Here is a 15,621-nt window from a genome sequence, read left to right on the forward strand (position 1 = left end):
GTCTGTCAAGAAGAAAAAGTGAAAATATCTCAAATGCTAACTTAGGAACTTAGGACAAATCAAAGAGTGAATGTTCTCATGAGCACAAAGAAGGAAGACAAGGGCAAAATATAGAAAGAAATAGAAGATGTGACAAATATTATTCTTGATGAACTGAAAGATGATGAGGAATATCCAAATATGCCCCTTGTAGATGTCACTAATAATCAAGAAGAACATATTGTACAAGAGGTATAAATACATATCTTATTGTTCCCCCATCAGAGAATGAAAAGCATGAAGAACATGATACGCAAGGCAAGGGAACTACATCACCTCCAAAAAACACAATGCAATAGGGTGTGTTTGATCAAAAAAGAAACCATATGAATGTGAGAAAAAAGGAGAGATCTGATAAAATACAAGAAACTTCTTTCTCCACCTCTTTTGTTAATTCAATTAAAGAAATCTTGGCATGAAAAATTTAATTTCAACTAGTGGTCACTCCGCAACTACGACAACTACCAGTGCATGATGGACAAGTTGGCGTATCCAATATATCTCCTTTGCACAAATGGCCACTACAATATATATATTTTATTCATCTGCAAGAAAATAAACTATTCAATAGCATGTTGAGAGTGTTGAATTGTTAGAAGAAGCCATAAGGATAATTTACGAGGGATGTCCTGAGCCAAAAAGAAACTTGTCTCTGCGTCCCACACAACAAATGAAGCTTTGTTGGATTCCTTCAAAGCTCACTCTTATCTATAGAAGTAGGCAAAACAGAAAGAAATCAATCAAATAAATGATAAAAGAATGGTTGATGCCTCTAATAGATGTGCCAAAGCACATAACAGTTAGCAAGAGAATATGAAAAGCATTTAAAAATGCTTAGGAGATGCAATTTCATTATATCAATTTGTTTGAAATGGCTAGTATCTACAAAAAGCATAAAGGATCAAATTGACTCTATTGAGTCACAAATAACTCAAATGGCCAACATTTATGATCCAATAAAACATAAATATAGTGCTACAAGGGATCGAGTAGAAAACTTACATGATCAGTTGAAGTGGCTTCTAGAGCAAAAAGAGAAAATCAAAGGAGAAATTGGTCAACTAAGGGAAGTTGTGAGTCTGAGCCTAGCATCCTTGACTGGCATTTTTTCTAAAGTAGAAAATATTGATCAAAAGATGAAGGCGCCAACTACTGTGGAAGAAGTAGAAGAATTATATGTTCAACTTGAACATCAACTGCAACATCTTTCATCTGCAAAAGAAGCACTAGGATACAACTTTTTCCTACTTGAAGATAATCTATAAAATGTCTTGCCTTCAAAGTAGTTAACAAGTTGTTATTTACAAGATAAATTTTGATACTATATAATTATGCAAAGAATAAGAATAACCAATACTACTTTGGATTTGGTCAAGACGCTATGTAAATATTGTCTAGGTATATCCTAAGGAAATTGAAGAATTATTTTTCTACATTAAGCCTAGTTAACTAATCAAGGATAATAAAGTTGTACAAAGAGGGGGAGCTTATATTTTTTATCACTTGCCATTTGCCCTTGATGTCAAAGGGAGAGAGACAATGAAGCATTTTATAAATGTTGCCACCAATGACAAAGGGGGAGATTGTTGAAGATGTGGTGTAAGTATGTTGTCATTGATGTTAACCTATGGTATTCTACATGATTTTGTATGCTATCCTTGATGAAGAGTTATGTTGAAGAACTGTAAAGATATCTTGGTACATTACCTATGGTATTCTTGTTGGAAATTGACACTCATCCGGTGAATTTTGGTGCATGAATAATAGTTTAGGGTTGTCATTGATGGCAACTCTTCATGAGAATCCTATCTGGTAGCAATAGTTTTTGGATAAGTGGTCTACTAATCGATAATCTGGCTTCGGTAATTCAAGTTGAGCAGATTAGTTTTGGTCTAAAAAATTTTTGGTGATTGTGGTGGTTAGATTCATTCATGGGATGATAGGGCCAACATATAGAAATCATTTTATCATCTTTTGGGTGATCCGCATATGTTTTTGGTGATCCGGTTCAAGTCAACTCATGTTTACACATTACATTACTGGTCGACTTGATAAATATTTTGTTTGTGGTTGCGGATATATAAGACCGATGTAGAAGATCTTTTTGATATATGGTATGAAGTAATATGAGCGAGTAGTGACCGAGAATCCCTTTTTGCGCAGCTTCACGTACACATTTTTGATTCGATAGCTGACTAAGACAAAAAAAAAAATAGAGTAGGGTTGCAGAGCAGATACAGTCAGTTTTTGCACTTAACTAGAACTCATCCAAGCATTGTTAGATGTTATTTTGGAGTTCATTCATTTTAATTCATCATTGTAAATGATTTGTAAGGTAATGATCCTTCCAAGGCTGTAGCCCTTATTGTAATTGAGTTGTAAGATCTAGGCAATGTGCCTCAATGCTAGTGCATTCCCCTTTTGTAATATTATTTTGCTACTCGCCATAGTGGAATAATATTGTGGGTTCAAATCCCACCATGGTTTTTCCCATTTGAGTTTCCACGTAAAAATCCTAGTGTTATGATTTTGTGGTTGGTTATCTTGTGTTTTTGCATTTCACTTTCTTGCATATGCTTCTGGTGGTTTTAGAATAAGTCAGAAAATTTGTTTTTCGGTAGATCACCAATTCACCCCCCCCCCCACTCTTAGTGATCCTTGATTCCAACAGTTGGTATCAGAGCCTAGTTCCTCCGAGGAAGCCTAACTGCTTGAGGAAGGTCCGAGAGATTGAATCTATGGATTCTGGTTTGTAGAGTTAAATTTGTGTGGCACTTGAGGATCTTGATGTAGCAAGAAATGAGATAAGTTCCTTTAAGAGAAACCTGAATGCAGCTGAAGACTTCATTAATGATTTGAAGGATCAAGTGAACACTTCAAGAGATGAGGAAAGAGCTGATGGACAAGCTAAAGGAGAAAGAAGAACAAACCTTGGAAAATGAGGACACAGTTGATGAATGTGATAAGCTTTCTAGAGAGAATGTTGTATTGAAGAATGAGATTTGAAGATAGATCACTGATTCAGCCCCCCTCTCAGTGATCCTTGATTCCAACAGTTCTACATGCATTTGTATGTTGACCTTCAAGAAGAGATATGTTGAAGAGCTATAATGATATCTTAGTACATAGTTGTACCTTATGTTCTGAAGTTTATGGCTAGAATCATCTGTAAATATGTTTTGATTGATGTATCATTACATGTCTCTAATTAAAGACTTTATATTGGATATGAAAATAAATGTATAAGTCTCCAAGCTGTTAAAGACACTAAGTTTTGCTTTACATAAGACCACCAAATTTCTTTGCATCTCTCTGTAAATGCAAATATGGGCTTTCAATTTGTAGGGAAGTCCATCATTGATCTAATCTAGGTACTTTCCAAATTAAAAAGCATAATGGTCACTACAAAACTTTCTAATGTTAATGGAGTAAGAATAAGTTAGGTTCCTATGAATGGTTTCCTTATAAAAGATAGCATTCCTTCGCACTCCTCTATCATATCATGTTTCCTTGCAATTGCTGATTTATACTCATAAAGATGGCAAGATTTTTTTGTACAAGTTTCATGTGATCTAGTGTACTATTGGTGATTTTATTGATAACAATGTGTTGTTTGCATTCTAGGAACTTTGAAGGACTTATCAACATCAGTGTTCTTATGTGTGCCCCCACATGTAATAATCTGATATTGTGAAAGAAGTGTAGAGGGATATTTGTCAAGGGTGAAAATATACACATCTTCATTCACATGATGATGCTTGCATGTCTCTGGTACTACAAGATGATAGAAGATACTTTGTAGTTATTGAGTCGATAAGGTATGTTTCTCTTCTTTGCACCATGGACTTGGGTGTTTGTGCAAGGTTTGAAGGTTGTGACAAGACATTCTTGGGAGCAGTTAAACCCTAGAATAAATCACAACATGTATTTCCTCCCAGCATATGTGTTTTTTGTGGTCGAATGGTAAAGCACTACATGTTTCATTTATAGCTGACCAAATTGATGTTTTATAAATTTGTGGAGGGTATACCAAGTGGTTGACAGATAAAACACTACATGTTTCATCTACATGCTACCTTAAGACTGACCTAATTGATGTTTGTAAAGGCTTGCAAAGGATATCAATAGAAGATAAAACTTGTTTAAAATGTTTATGAAGTATGGATGATATATGAAAAGTAGAAAAGAGCAAATATTGAGGAGTAGTATTGTGGCATGAGATAAATCATCAAATCTTCCAAGTATGTTGTTCTAAGGTTGTAGCCTCTTTTTGCAATATTTTTTAAGTTTTAAGGAGTAGTGAACTTCCTTTGGTTGTAGCCATAAACTATATTTTAATGGGTTGTATCTTCCTTTAGGTTGTAGCCCATAAAATCTAACGTAATCCTATTTTTATTTGTGAGGCTAGATTTGGACAATAGATCGAAGCAACTTACTCACTATGGTTTCTCCCTTGTAGGGTTTTCCACATGAATCTGATGTCCTCATGTGCATTTATTTGTTATGCTTTGTTCTTTAAGTTGTCGTAGATATGATTTATTTATGAAGCAAAGATTTTCACATGAAATGTGTTGAAAAGTTTAAGGATTATTAAGATATTGATTGCGCTCTCAATATCATGTTGTGTTCAACACTATGATTGCCTCGATCATTCCAATTTAGGCAAGGAGACATGTTGGAATCCACTCCCATACTACTCCCTAACACCTAATCCTAGGTTCATCACATTCACCATAAATTTGAATGTGGCACACAAAACAATGCATAAAAACATAGCATAAATTTTTTCTCAAAAATCAAAAAACATAATTATAATACAATCCTTATGAAAATTCATAGAGAAGACCTCTTTTCCCCATTGCAAAACATTCAAATACACTTTCAAGATTGAAATTTTCTCAAAATGTCATTTCATGAAAAATTAGAAATTACATGCAACTTCATTAAAATGGCTTGAAAGTTTGCCCAAAATTAGAATTTTTCAGTTTCATCAATCTAAAATACTCTTTGGTTCTAATTTATAAATAAATACGGAGACATTTTTTCACGCGTTCAAAAACATCCAAAAACAATTTGAGAATTCAAACTTTTTTAGAATTGTTTACAAAGATAAACATAGAAAACCCAAATCCATCATTGAAGGAAATATTAAAAAATTTAAATCTCAAATTTCAAAATTCTAAAAATACCCTTTCTCTAAATATACCCAACAACACACTTTTAATGTTGAATTTACATTTCTATGATTTTAGAAAAAATTGCAAGATAAATGTACAAAATTATCGTTTTTCAATTTTTCCAAATTGAAAATTAAATCTACTCTAAATTAATTCAAATTGAAAATAATGTTGGGAGAATTCGATACCCCCCTAATCCCATTACTAACTATCAAAATGAAAATAACAAACATTTGATGAGAAATTGAAGAACTGCCTCCAAATTTTGCCAACATTTGAATAATCAAAAACTTCACACATGCTAGAAAGAAGAGGAATTGCAATCCCATGCACAAGAACATGCCCATTCCTATTTAATTCTTTAAATCCCATCCAATTTCATTCATAAATGCATTTCCAATTCAATTTTGAAGATTTTTCAAGAAGAGGGTTTTGGGGAGCAATTTCCTTTAAAAAAAGTGAATAGAATGCCTGTCTTTTTCTTTTTCAACCCGTTTCTCTATTTTTTAATTTTCTATTTCTTTATTTCTAATTTCATAACCTACAAATTGACAAAATAAATGTATTTAATGTTCACCACTTTTCACAAACAAGTTTTGAAGATAAATATGATATTCTTCATTAATGCATTGGCAATCATTGATTTATTAAAATTAAATCAAATATAAACAGACATTCCCAACCCGTTGGATTTTTCGAAATAAAACAATTTAAATTTATTTCTATCTCATCTAATTGTATTTCACCCTAATTTTCACCCAAGTCATATAAGACATTTAAATATTTGTATAATTAACAAGTACCATCTAAATTTACAATTTAATTCCACAACACTTACTTTTGAATTGTTATATGGAAAACATAAAATTAAATAAAAATATTAAATTAGATATTTACGAGTATTCATAACATAAACAAACTCTAAAATCACCATCGATTCAAATCCAAGTTAACTCAAGGTCAAATACAACACATATCATACTCGATATGAGTATGAGTAAGCGATACTATAGGGTGGTCTAGTTTGACATCTCCAAAATAACCACCATTGGGGAATATCTTAGACCTATAGAATCAAGTGGAGAAATAACCTTGTACACGTAACCACTCAACACAAATGTCAAGGGTACCTGCTTAATGGATATATAGTCAAAGAACAACATATTGTAAACAACCAATGAGGTACATCATCGAATAAACATCCATAAATCTATAAATATAAAAGAATTGAAATTAAACCTTAGATACATCATATAGCTCAATGCATCAAGTCGTCATATTAAATATGATAACATTTAATCATAACATGAATATTAATGAAAGTTTCAAAATGTCTCCCACTCTCGCTCAATGCTATGCCTGATTCCCTTTCTGCAAAGGTTGCTCCCCCTGGTTCACAAGAAATTTATGTCACCCTTGGTTCGCATTTCATTCCCTTTATCTCTGTGTCCAGACCTACTAATTCTAGTCGAGCTACGATTACAAATATCCCACGACTAAATGTTTTGGTTGCTCTTCCTAGCACGTAGGTTCACCCTTCTAGTTTAGGCTCCATTGTGCTCGAGGATGCAACTTGTTTGGTGTAAAGTGTTGTTGTTTTCCCTATCCCTCCCTTGGGGTCCTCTACAAAACCTCATAACTATTCCCATGCTACTCAATCAAGGCCTACTCGCCCCCAATGAATGTATGCATCGATTTCCTGTGTTAGGTGATCTCCTATCATGGAGAGAAAATTGTAGATAATGAGGATTTCTATTTGAGGTGTGGTTTAGTGTGTCAGTTCTTCACCTTTTGGATCACTCTATCTGACCTGCACAACTAGGTTGAGGACTCTTGGAAGCCTATTGTAATCGATAAGATCGAGATCTTTCCTTGTGCTAAGGGCTTTTTCATTACTTCTTTTTCTTTGTTGGAAGATAGAAATTTGGTGTTGGGACATCTTAGGCTTGGTGAGAGAATACTATTTCCCTCAATCTCTGGACTACTTCCTTCAATCCCCTCAACTACTTTTATGTTTGTTCATTCTAGATCAGACTACCAAACCATCCCCTCCAATTCAAGGAGGAGTCTTCCTATGATGTCATTGACAAAGTTCGCTTGGTCATTTCTTAAAGGTAGATGATTATACCTCCCACATGGGTCACTCCACCTTTGCTCGCATTATGGCTAACATTGATATCTCCAAACCTCTTCATGGAGAAGTGGTTTTGATGCTTGGGGAGAAACCTTGGATGCAACTACTTGATTAGGATGTATTTCCTTTTTTATGTCACCACTGCTTTGCTACTAGTCATATGGATTCATATTTCTCTTTGTCAAATAAGAAAGGTTTGTTGCCTAGTGGAACAATACAAAGGGAGATCATTTATCTGTTGAGGTTTCTACCTCCTTTGAGGATGGCTCTACTCAAGACTCTACTAAGCTTCCTTCTCTAGGTATGGCTTTGTCATGCCCTAATGTTCCTACCGCGATTCCTCCTACTCCTTGTTCATCTCTAGATATATTGTGGTTTGGCCCTTTCCTGTGCTTATCTAATCAAAACATGAATATTGATAAAATTAACCATAACCAAAGTGTTATGATACACCAAGCATATAGGCCTCACATAGGCACATAAAACATTGATATTTGGCATGTTCCTAAACATGCAGGTGGTCCAAAAACAATGCCCAACAAGAAGAGAGGCACAACTAAAACTCATAAATAAAATGATGAATTTGAACCACCATTGGCTATTCACAATAAATTTACAAGCATGAAGGCAACCTATCCTTGAACACGTAGTCAAAAAGCAATATTGAGATTCACACCTCAACATTGCAAACAGGAGGTGTAGACACATAAATTTGTCCTCATATTTATCAGAATTATTTTGTTTTATTAAATAGATATTTATCTATTTAATTAAATTAATTAATATTTCCTCATTAATTCATTAATTTACCTAATTTATCTAAAATCCATCCCTAATATCCAATACTCATCCTATTTATCCCCTTCCACCCCCCACCAATTGCATTCACTTAGAAAATGTGGGATAAATTATTATCTCCAACCACCTTCTTTATCCCACATTTCTTCCACAACATGATTTCTCCCATGAGGACTCCTATAAATTCATTTCCCCTCTCACTTATGAATCTCTCTCTTGCTTATTGAAACTTGGACATTGTAATGTTGTTTCGAAGTCTTTCGCATACATAATATTTTGAGAATCATAGCAATCCTCATATTTCCAATCACTTTTATCAATCAACCAACCTCGTTCTTCCATAGCCTCTTATTGATTGTGCTACAAACTTGAGAGAAATTTTATAACCAAATACAATATGTTGGTAGATAGAAGAACAAGAGAATCAAGTGTCTCTTGAATTCATTTTTCTGTTTCTGTTTGTTTTTTGCAGGTTTATGTATTCTTGAGGAAGTGTTCTCTTGATATGGTGTCAAAATTGTTATGAATCTCTTATGTTTATGGTTGGCCCTTTGTAGGGTTCATAGTTAGGTTTTCCAATTTCAGCATGATACAGGAGGGGTGCTACAATTTGAATCAAGCGCACTTCGATTTAATGCCCCAATTTAAAATTATTTAATCAAACAAGAAGAGATCCAAGTTATCTTTCAAAGACCTCAAATATTGAAGCTTGATCTCTACACACGAAGACCAGCAAATAAGCCTAAGAAAGAAAAATGATATCACTTATTTCTAATCCTCAAGATATCTCTAAGGTGCAAGATAAGAGCATATGCAAATAGATTTTAGAGTATAAAAGACGATGGTTTATTTTAGATTCTAAATCCAAATGTGAATGGTTGATTTTAAGCCCAATTTTAAATGTGTGAAAACATATCAAACATGACAGTCTAAAACAAAAATGGATTGTACTAATGGATTCCTGATGATTTTAAAAATGATAATAAAACTCTTGCAAGGATCAAAAGGCAATGTTATGATAGAACATAATAGATGTAAACAAAATATATTCTTATCATAAGATTTCTTTTAACATAATCAAATTAGATTTGATTATTTTGCAATATTTTTTACTCTAAAAATAAAAATGCAATGAAGATACCTATGTTAAATTTTCAGAAGTTTTCAAAAAAGTTTTTTTTTCTTTCTTTAATTTGTGCTCTAGAAAGAAGATTTGTGAAAAAACCCTAGTTAACAAAGATCTATTTTTTTATTAATTATTTGACATCAAATATAAAAATATAAATAACAAAACCCATCAAAATTTTGAGAGATTTCCAAAAAAAAAATTTAAAAATAAAATAAAATAAAAATCTCTATGATTTGCAACCAAAAAATCATAAAATCAAAACTCACTGAATATTGATGATCTGAATTTGTTTTCTTATGTAGGCTTCTATGATGATTCATAACCTTCAATTTAAAAAAAAATTGTAGGAAATTTTGTAATTATTTGAGAGATATGATGAAATTTTTAAAAATCCTAAAGTTTTGTCTTCAAATAGGGATGTGAGTCACATTGAACGTGCCAAAATGTGGTGGATGAAAACGTGAACCAAAATTTAAAAATAAGAAATAAAAAATGATGCAATGCAAGACTCATATTCACACTTACATGCACTCAATAACACTTAAGATCTGTGCATAACATCAAATGATAAATGATAATACCATACCAAAGACCTTAGATTGCTTTATTGTTTCTTTGATATTTTCTTGCATGCTTTATATGTGGGTTGCTCTTCAAAGTAGCATAACCATCATAACGCAAGAATAGGGTGATAGTTTAATACTTGACACTTTGCAAATAATATTATGTTTGATGGTGGATGCTTGATAATAATTGTTCTATAAAGAAATGAATGAGTGAAAGATTTTATTAATATGTTTCACTTCACATTTGATCAACGGTAGAGATTAATTAGAAAGATCAATGGATGAGAAAATTCAAGATAGGGTAAGACCTAAAATTAGCACATAGACTAATGAATTGGAAGGTTTAAAAGAGATCAAATGTATAGGTCATTGTGAAAATGAGAGGGAGTGAAATGGGCGAAAAATCGCATTTTAGGGTTTTTGAGGACAAGTGGAGTTGGGGTGAGGATGCTCTTTGTGATCCTCTTCCAGTGCCTAATCCTTTTGGCAAACGCTCTGGTCATATCCCACAATGGGTCTTTCGGAATGGCATTTGGGTGGATGTGTTTTTTAGGGATCATTCAGAGTGGCGTTGAGGGCATCCAGGAAAACTGTGCTCTTCATACTTTAAGGGTTTCTTTGGGCCGAGGCAGAATCTCCCTGTGCATGCAAAGTCTCATGGGCTTGGGGGGTCTAGAAAAAACTCTTGGGTAAACCCTTAGGTAAATTCTTAGAAAGGCATCTGGAGAAACCCTACTTGTGTGGCTCGGTCAAAAACTGTTTCAACCCCTGCTTCTACATTGCACGCTCCATCATGAAATTCACACTCTCTGGTATGGCATGCTCTATTTTCAGGTTCTTTTTGTGAATATTTTCATCGTTATTTTTTATTTTGTGGATGCTAAACAAAAGGCTCTGGAAAAACCATGTTTATGGATAGGTCGTAATTTAATCTTTGTGGAAAATTGGAAACCTTTGTTTTCTGCATCACAAGATATTGTTAAATGCACTCCTACTTGGTTTTTGTTGCTTGGCCTTCCCTATGAATTTTCGGATCTAGATACTTTGCAAAAAATAGAGGATTCATTTGGGAAATTCATTCATTCACATTCAGTTTTCGAGGAGGGTGTTTTTAGGGTAAAGATTTGTGTTTTTCTTTCTTCATTTGTTGTGGTCCCTTCTAACTGTAATTTGAAATCGATTGATGGTATCTAGCATCAAAGCATTGTCTGTGATTCTGCTTGGTTTTTTAAGGCCTCTGTAACTATGGATGTCACCCTTTTTGCTAATCTCAAGGATTTATCATTTGTAGATAAGGTCTCTCGACCTTTGAAAAATGTTTCAAAATCTGTTCCTCCCTCTTCTAAGGTTGTTGAGGGTAGTCGGCCTAAATCCCCTCCTCTACAAGGGTTGGTTGTTACTGGCGATATTCCTATAGTTATTCAGAAGGATGGGGAAGGTGCGACAATGCTAGGTTTCCCTTCTCCTATGAAGGATGGCCTGCTCATCAACTCTCAAATGGATGTTGGTCCGGTTACTAATTGTATGGAATCTTTCCTCCCTGATGATGATGATTTAATCTCTAAAATTCAGAAAGTGGTTTTTGATCATAACATTACCTTGAACTCAGATGTTACTGACAAGGTAGTTGAAGCAATTGATCAGGATTTGGTTAATTTAAACTCTTCTTTGGTAATTCCCCCAACTGGTAATCCTTTTGATATTCTCTCTGATAAAGTTCAGGATGCTCAAAATGCTTTGGGTTTAACTGAGGTTGGGGATGGGAATGTGGGTTTTGACTCTATGATTAATAAACCTCTGGTTCAATTCCCTTTATCCCCTACTTCAACATCTCCTTCTCCTACAAAAAGAGAGAGGAAGTTGAAGGCTTTTTACACGCAGTTAGAGATTGATGCTGGTATTCAGTCTACACTCTTGAGCCCAAAATCGGGGTCTGGTAAGAAAAAAACTAAATTTAGTCCACCTTGTACTCGGTCTGCAGCTTCCAAGCGTAGCTTGAAGACTGAGCTAGAGAATGTTGATTTAGAAATTGGGAAGAGGGGAGAGATTGCCTCCCCTCAAGTGTAATGAATTTTGTGTCTTGGAATGTTAGGGGCTTAAATGCCCCTAACAAAAGACGCCTCATTAAATCACAATTGGATTTAATGAAGTGTGATGTGTTACTTTTGCAAGAAACTAAGTTAAGTGATCAAGGTGCTGACTTTTTGTTTCCCAAATGGAAGCCTTGGAATTTTTGTGTATCCCCCTCGGTGGGGGGATCTAGGGATTTGGCTTTCCTTTGGAAGGATATGTCTATTGATTTGAAATTGGCTATTTCTGCTCCCTTCTGGATGTTGGCCTTGGTTAGAAGTTGTGTTTCGAATGTTAAACTCTGGTTGTTGAATATGTATGGACCGATGTCAATTGGGGGTAAGAAAGCCCTTTGGTATTCCTTATCCCTCACCCTTTCCCCCCTTTATGGCCAGTTTGTGGTTTTTGGAGGAGACTTTAATGCCATTTCCTCTGATGATGAGAAGTGTGGGGGGATTTTGCCCAATAAGCGTATCTTGGAGGACTTCTCTTCTTTTATTCTAAATAATGACCTAGTGGATTGTAAAACCTTGAATGGGTCATTTACTAGGACAAATAGGAGAAAATATTTCTCGCGGATTGCTGAGAGACTTGACCGTTTTCTTGTTTCTGACAATTGGATTTCCTCTGATGTGGATGTTGTGGCCTCGGTCTTGCCTTATGTTGGTTCAGATCATTTTTCGGTTGTCTTTTCCATCTTTGATGATAGAGCTCCTGGTAATTCTTCTTTTAAGTTTGAACCAATGTGGTTTCGAGATCCATCCTTTCTTTTGCTTTTACAATCCTCATGGTCTTCGGCTCCTTTTGTTCAGGGTACTAGGATGTTTCTGTTTGTTAAAAAACTCTCTTATTTTAAGAAAGAAATTAAGAAATGGAATGTACTACATTTCAAAAATATTTTTACTGAGAAGACTAAGATCCAGGAAGAACTTGAAGCTCTTAATACTAGGGTTATGAATTGTGGCATGGATTCTAATACTTTTCAAAGGCACAAATCTTTGAGTTCTCATCTAGAAGAGATTCTCTCAAGGGAAGAAATCTATTGGCGTCAAAAATCTAGAGATGTATGGTTGTGTGATGGTGATCGAAATACTAAGTTCTTCCACATCTCAGCCAATTTGAAAAGACAACATTGTAGGATCTCTTGTATTCAAAAATCTGATGGGGTTGTTTTTACCGAAGAGTCAAAGATTGTTGTTGAGGGTGTCCAATTTTTCAAGTCTTTGCTTTCAGAAGAGTCATCTATTTTTAATGATAATTTTGCTTCTTCCATTCCTAGACTTATAACTGATGAGGATAATGCAATGCTAATGGCTCCTTTTTCTATTCAAGAAGTAAAAGATGTTGTCTTCTCAATGTCACCTGATAAGGCCCCTGGTCCAAATGGTTTTACAGCTTTGTTCTTTCAAAAATTTTGGTCATTCCTTGGGGAGGATCTTCGTCTTCTTTTAGAAGAGGCTAGGTGCAATAGGTCTATGTTAAGAGAGATCAATTCAACTTTGATTGCCCTCATTCCAAAAAGTGAGAATCCCAAATCTTTTGTTGATTTTCGGCCAATTTCTTTATGCAACACCTTATACAAAATTATTACTAAGTCTATTTCCTTAAGGCTTGCTAAGCTCATTCCTAGAATTGTCTCAGGTGAACATGGGGGTTTTGTCCCTGGTAGGGAAATGGCAGAGGGGGCCATTGTGGCCCATGATATTCTACATTCTATCTCTCAGCTGTCTATTCTGGCCATGATTCTAAAGTTGGATATGATGAAGGCTTATGACAGGGTAAGTTGGCAAGCGCTCTTGTGTGTGATTAAGAAATTTGGGTTTGGAATTAAATGGGTCAAATGGATTCAGGCATGTATTAGCACGGCTAGGTTCTCAGTAATTTTGAATGGTTCTCCATGTGGTTTTTTTGCCTCATCTAGAGGACTCAGGCAAGGAGATCCGTTGTCACCCTTCTTGTTTATTATTATGGCTGAAGCTTTTAGTAGAGCTATCTCATGTGCTAGGGAGATTGGCTCATGGAAGGGGATTTCCATCCCTCATATGGCTATGAGTCATACTCATTGCTTATTTGCGGATGATACATTATTGTTTGGTAAAGCTACCATGGGGGAATCTTAGGTCATTAACAGGATCATTATGAATTATTCTTTGTTCTTTGGACAGAAGGTTAATCAGGCTAAATCAAAAAAAATCTTTCTTAATGTTTCCCCTCTGGTGCAGTCCAGATTGTCTCACTTTTAGTGCTTCTTTGTGGGCCTGTTTCCTTGTAAGTATTTAGGGATTACATTTTTTACTAGTTCAGAGAAGCATAATTTTTGGGAGCGGATCTCGGGGGCTATTTCTTCAAGAATTCTTTCTTGGTCTCATAAGTGGTTAACTTTTTCTAGAAAAATTGTGCTTATTAGAGTTGCTCTAAATGTGGTTCCTGTCTATCTGTTATCTGTTTTAAAGGCTCCTAAGAAGTTTGTGGTTGCTCTACATTCAATTTTAAGGTCTTTTTTATGGAATGATAATGTTAATAAGAAAGGTAGGATCCCTTTGTTGGCATGGGATAGGGTTTGTGCTCCTAGGGACAAAGGAGGTGCAGGGGTTAAGGATCTTGGTAAGCAGAATTTGGCTCTTGATGCTAAATTAATTTGGAAACTTTATAAGAAGCCCGCCTCTAAGTGGGAATCTATTTTGTGTGCAAAGTACCTGAATAACTATTCTAGGGAGTCTATCTTTAATGCTTCTTCACTTCCTAAAGGGTCTGTAATCTGGAATTTCATGGTTGAGTGCAGATCTGTCATTTTTCCCGGATTGTCCTGGCTTATTTATAATGGTCATAAGGCTAGGTTTTGGGATGAAGTATGGAATGGCTTCCCTGCACTCTCTAGCCTTAAGGATTGGTCGCCTCTTATGTCCATCCTTAAATCTTCCTTGGGTATTTTTGTGGCTGATTACTTTTTTGTGGATTCCTTGAGCCTCTTGCCTATGGCAAGATGGAAATCAATTTATTCTCTTCCATTGGATCAAGATATTAAGTCCGCCTTTGTGGATGAGCTTAAGAAACATCCATTACTCTTCTTAGAGAAGGATGATGAGCTTATTTGGACTTATTCAAAATTAGGGGAGTACTCGGTCAAAGAAGGATATGATTATTTGTCTTTAGATATCAAGAGGGATGATTTGCCATTTAAGTTATTTTGGCACGCTGCCTATTTGCCCAAAGCATGGGAGTTTGCTTGGTTGGTTGTTCAAGATAGAATTCTTACTGGCATGAGATTGGATAGGTTGGGTATCACTGTGGTTTTCCCTTGTGTTATGTGTGGTGGGTCCCTTGAATCGGTTGAGCATCTCTTCCTTTATTGCCCCTTTGCTCATCATTGCTGGTATTGACTATTTAATAAGTTAAATTAGAGCTCTTCTCTTGGTAGGGACCTCAAGTCTCACTTCATGAGTTGACCTTTGTTATATCCATCTTCATTCTAAGCTTGTCTTTGGATAATTGCTCCTTTTGTTCTAATTTGGAAAATTTGGCTTGAAAGAAATAATAGGATTTTTAAGAAACACTCTTCCCCTTTGCAAGATGTGGTCTTTTGTATTGAGAAGTCGATTTCTGAGACTGTTCTGGCCTTCATTTACAAAGGTACTAGTCTGCACAATACTTTCACACCATGGGACAATTGGGTTACCAAACATTGGTCAGCCTTATAGTCACTCCCTC

This window comes from Cryptomeria japonica, chromosome 5, assembly GCF_030272615.1.
Source record: "Cryptomeria japonica chromosome 5, Sugi_1.0, whole genome shotgun sequence".
In the NCBI taxonomy this organism is placed as follows: domain Eukaryota; kingdom Viridiplantae; phylum Streptophyta; class Pinopsida; order Cupressales; family Cupressaceae; genus Cryptomeria; species Cryptomeria japonica.